This window comes from Mytilus californianus, unplaced genomic scaffold (genome assembly GCF_021869535.1).
Source record: "Mytilus californianus isolate M0D057914Y unplaced genomic scaffold, xbMytCali1.0.p SCAF_8, whole genome shotgun sequence".
Taxonomy (NCBI): domain Eukaryota; kingdom Metazoa; phylum Mollusca; class Bivalvia; order Mytilida; family Mytilidae; genus Mytilus; species Mytilus californianus.
The window spans coordinates 103026165-103031825 of NW_026262734.1; positions in this window are offsets into that span (position 1 = coordinate 103026165).

Below are 5661 nucleotides of genomic sequence, written 5' to 3' on the forward strand. Positions count from 1 at the left end.
CAAAGCTTATTTGCATTTGAAAAGCAGTCTAAAACAAAATTACAAGTATTTACATTTGGCAGGAAAAACAAAAGTATATCGAGTTTAACATGAATATTCTGCAAACTTTTGTTCTTGTACTATATTCTAGTTTACATACATTAGTGAACGGAACCTGCAACAGGCATCTTGGACCAAGTGGATCTCATGGCTGCGTTCGCTTACGTTATTACCATGAATATCAATCAGCAACCTGTGTATCCAATGCGTATTTAAAAGCAAAGTGGAATAATTACCATCATTGCAGAGACCATGCCAAGTATTGCTGGGCCCAATGCATGACGGAAAGATACAATATCTCCAGCGGTCCTGTGTACAATGATTGCAAATGTATACCAGTTAACACAGTTGAAGGTAGGTTTTCATGTTAAATCTTTAATAAAAAAGTATTTATATTTAAAAAAGGACAAACACATTAAAGGTTGGAGAATGACAGACAATATTATTTTTAAAGACTAAACGATCAACATAATATACCAAACATTACAAGGAGACAACTTAAGACGGAGGAACATTAACCCCGCAACAAAACTGATCTAAAGTAAAAAAAAAAAAAGTGTGCTCTGGAAGCGATCCCAGTTCCTGCTACGCTAGTAGCAACGTTTTTCTGTATCATGGACCTATGTTTCTGATAATAGAAAACAAAGAAACGAGTTTAATGTTTCTCTGACATTGCATCGATATATTTAAAGATATCGAATTTTGTCCGTAACAAACGGTCCTTGAAATTATTAATCTAGGAACGACCAAACCAGAAACAATTTACAAATGATATACACGAGGAGTGAATAAATATGATGGACATTAGAAAAGTAGCATAAATAGTCTTTGGGTCATTTCACGGCCAATTTTAAGCATACAGAATTAAAAATTTGTTGTAACCAGTCATAAAATTAAAATAAAACATTAAAATGTGTGTGTCCAAAGCGCATTTATTGATTAACCGTCATCAGGAACGCCTAAACCTTAACATTGTAAAGCCAATGAGCCAAAAGTCAAAAGTCATAATCAATGTACAATAAAAAACCAAATATACAGGTAATTGTACTAATACTAGTATTTATCTATTCTAGCATTTGGTGTTTTTCTGTTCATTTTATACACGTGTTTAGAGTACCTGATTTGGTTTTAATGGGGTTTTATATAGCATCAATTTACTGTCAGTCTAGTTTTTACAAATTTCGAAATATCTCAGAATTTTAATATCTTAAAGATTTATGTTCGTGACTTCTTTTGCCAAAATTTTATCCCGTTCTGAGACTTTTATCGTATTTTTTGTTTGTTTGTGTGATGACACGCATAATGCCTTAAATTCTTTCAGTAATTACAAGTAAGCAATCGTGTCCTTTACCATCGTCATTTATCAATTTGAGAATACAATATATATATTTGACCTATCTCATACCGTGAACGTAGAATTTTTTTTGGTGCGGAGGTATCTTTTATGTTCGTTTATTTTTTGATCACGCAAAATGTTCAAAAATATTCACCGCACGAATTGATGGTACATTTTGTAAAAAAAAAATCAATGTAAAGGGCAAACGTATTGTTGAGTTGCTAATGTATTCCCCCGCGTAAACAGTTTATCACTTGAATAATTATGCAAAAAAAGAAAAACGCGCAAATATCACAATTACATACGGGTCTTTTAATGTTGTCTTTGCTGTTTCATTCAATTAGTTGTACCAACTTTAATCAGTTTGGCTTGTATGTTACTGACTATACGGGGTTTTTGTTTGAATAGTTGGTCAATTCGAAATCATTTGTTCGTACGTTTGAAAATTATCTTGTTATGAATTACTCAAATAGTAACTGTGAAGGCATTTTTATAAGGTAATAATTAACTCAATCTTATTTAGTAGATGTTCTGTCATGTTGAAATTTGGTGTGTAGATATAGCCTATTCTCTTATATATTTGTGTGCATGACACATGTTAATGGAGTTGTATTAATCATGTCCGCTTGGAGAAAATGTGTTTGAAGCCATATACATACAATATTTATTGGTATGGAAATCGGCGGCATCTAACAGAAAAGCCAAATACGTGAACATTAGACTTTCCATTGGCGTTTCAATAAGTTCGTCCATATTTAAGCATTACATTCATACATAACTTAATAATGATACCTATGATTTCTTTTAAATCAATCAGCATTGTTAATGAAATTTGATACATCGACAATTGGATCGTCTACCTGTAAAACTACTTACGTGGTAATATTTAATAAGTTATTGTTATATGCAACAAATGTGTTAAGAATCCCTTGTATTTTGTTCTATACATTGAAGCCTTAGAAAAAAAGGTGAAAATCTCGGCTAAATTTCAGACCTGTATATTGATATTTTTTTTTAATTTCAAAATTGTCATTTTAACCTATAAAGTACCTGACTAGTTACTACTGTCAAGAGACGTAGGTGAACTATTTTAATAAGTTTAATTGCTTCATGGAATAAGCACGGACTTTAGTTTGTTAGTCTTAATGAATCAATTAATGATTTTTATGCGCAAATGTAATGGTATGAGCAAGACCTGGGGTAATTAAAAATGTAATTGTAATTAGCTGTATTTAATTACAATTTTGAAAGTAATTCAATGTAATGTGTAATTGAAATTATTTTCAATTACATGTAATTAAAAGTAATGAATTACATTGCCTTTTTTGCCATGTAATTATGAATTACTTTTCAATGACTTTAAATTACATTTAAAGAATAGCTGGGAAAACTTAATTTTTTGGGGCTTTTCTGATGAATTAACTTGTAAATTTTATTTTTTTCCTATATTTAGTAATTTTAGTATGCACTTGGTACTTTGATCTTTTAAATGCTTTTTAAACATTTATCATTAGTAAAAAAAGAAAATTCCTTGATATTTTATTAATCATTATAGGATGTATAATAATCTTTATTTGTATTCAATTCATTAACTTTTCCACATGTTTACCTACAAATCTAAAAATTAAAAACAATACCAATTTATTTACATATAATTTGTATATATGTTGTTCTAATAATTAACAATAATTTTGAAAACAGCACTAAAAACATACAAGGATGAAGTCCAATTTACTTGTCAAGAGACAAGGGTGGAAAATGCTGCCATTAGTTCTAACATTTGTAATAAATTGGAGATTTAAGCTACTTCAAAATTCACATAGGTACATTTTACATAAGACAACCTTTAAAATCTGAATTAACATTTTCAGCAGAAACTAGAAATTGTAAGAAAATTATTTCTAAAATATTTTTTTTCTACTAATCTGGATCTATTTTTTCCTATAAAAATATAAAATCAAATGAAAAAATCAGCATTGAAATCTAATGTTGAGTAAATGTAACAATGACATTAGAATGTGAAAAACTTTTTTTTTAGTAAAAATCTTGTTTAAATGTTAAAAAAAGCATATCTAGATATAAAAGTTTCGCTCTTTTCTAACCTGATGTCATTTTTCTAAATGATATAGCTCTTGTATGTCTGGACAAAAGTAATTAAAATGTAATTAATTACATTGACAATGTAATTGTATTGAAATAAATTACATTTGAAAATCAATGTAATTGTGATGTAATTAATTACATTTGAAAAGCAATGTAATTGAAATGTAATTAATTACTGCGGCATGTAATTGACCCCAGGTCTGGTATACGCACAAATGTAATGCAGCACGTTCAAGAACGCTATAGACATTGCTTAAGTTTTAGTTTTTAGAGTTTTATTTTAGAGAGGAACGGTGTTGATTGTGCATTGTTTGTTTTTTCTTCATTTCTTAACTCATGCCGAAATCAGTTGCAGCCGAAAACAAAGAGAGAACATACGATGAAGCAATGAAAGTTATAAGTCCAATACAAAGAGAAAACACCATAGCAAAAATATACCGACAAAAAGACTGGCAATAATGACTAAGTCTTATTGTTAAAACTTATGATTGAATAACCCAACCAAATACCGAGGTTAAACTCAGGTCAACAGTACCTGGTTTACATTCGACACCCGTATTGTCACTGTTGTTAAAGTTATTGCTACAAATATCACCGAAATGTAATAGAACAGAGTCTTTTTCAGTTGTGACCTATAGTCCTGATTGTTTGTTATTAATCATTCTACTAATGAGCCGTAACGTTTTGAGATATAAACATGCTAAATAAGCAATTTCAACCAACATCCGTGTTGTTTGTAGAAAACATTTTTTTATCACCTTAAAATAAATGTTAACGTTAAAATTGTGAAAAGGATTTTTTTTACAATAAATCATGATTTATTGAGTAACGCGTCCTTGTGGTACATTTGGACAGAATCTCATTTTATCAAAATATATTTTGAATACGTAATGAGTTTATGTTCATCCCTTGCAAATAGCTAATTCATCCATTATATACTCCCCGTCTTGATCAAATTTCTAAAACTACATTCAGTATGATTTCATTTTATATTATTCACCCATAGGGTCTTTGCATCGGAAATAAACACATTTATTCTAAAACCAGTTGTTGGCATGATACGGGTTATGTTCTTCTCATGATTTATGATGGTATGATACTAAACCCCTAACGAGAGTGATTGTACTTGATTTTCATATGATGAAGACATAATCTTTCAATCAGTTTTATTGAGGTCTGGAGCTGGCATGTCAGTAACTGCTAGTAGTCCTTAATTTATGTATCATTGTCATTTTGCTTAGTTTCTTTTGTTACCTATTCTGACATCGGACTCGGACGTCTTTTAAACTGAGTTTTACTCTGCGTATTGCTATGTGTTTCTTTATTCTACATTGGATAGAGGTATAGGGGGAGGGTTGAGATCTCACAAAGCATGTTTATACCCGCCGCATTATTGCGCCTGTCCCAAGTTGGGAGCCTCTGGCCTTTGTTAGTCTTGTATGTTTTTTTAATTTTAGTTCATTTATATGTTTTGGAGTTTAGTGTTACGTCTATTTTCAGTGAAGTAGTACACAATTTTAATCAGGGTCCAGCTGAGGACCACCTCCGGGTGCGGGATTTTCTCGCTGCTGCATTGAAGACCCACTGGTGGCCTTCGGCTGTTTTCTGCTCTTTGGTCGGGTTGTTGTCTATTTGACATATTCCCTATTTCCATTCTCAATTTTATTATCAGTTTGTTCCTGTCCTAAATATGCACGAGTTGTTAACCAGTTAATTCTTAACCAGTATTAATTTTCTGTAATAAATTGTTTTTAATTCATGGAGACGAATATAAATAGTTGTTTTTGTTTCTAATGTAAATCTGCGCTATCAATAAAATCATAAAAATAATTACCAGGGAACACATTTTACACGCCAGACGCGCGTTTCGTCTAGAAAGTACTCAGTGACGCTCGAATAATAAATGTTAAAATGCCAAATAAAGTAAGAAGTTTAGGATCATCGAATATGGACCATTAAACATGTTAAACACAGTTATTGGGAAATGAAAATAATCAATCTGTCCAAAATGTTTGTTATTCGGCTGCGAAATAAATATAAAACATTAACAATTCATATAACACCAAAATTATAGTGATATAATAGCTAATTATGATAATATAGAAAATTCACCATTACAGACATTGAAATTTGAAAACTAATTTTCGAAATTATCAGCCATTAAAATTATTTTTATGTATAAT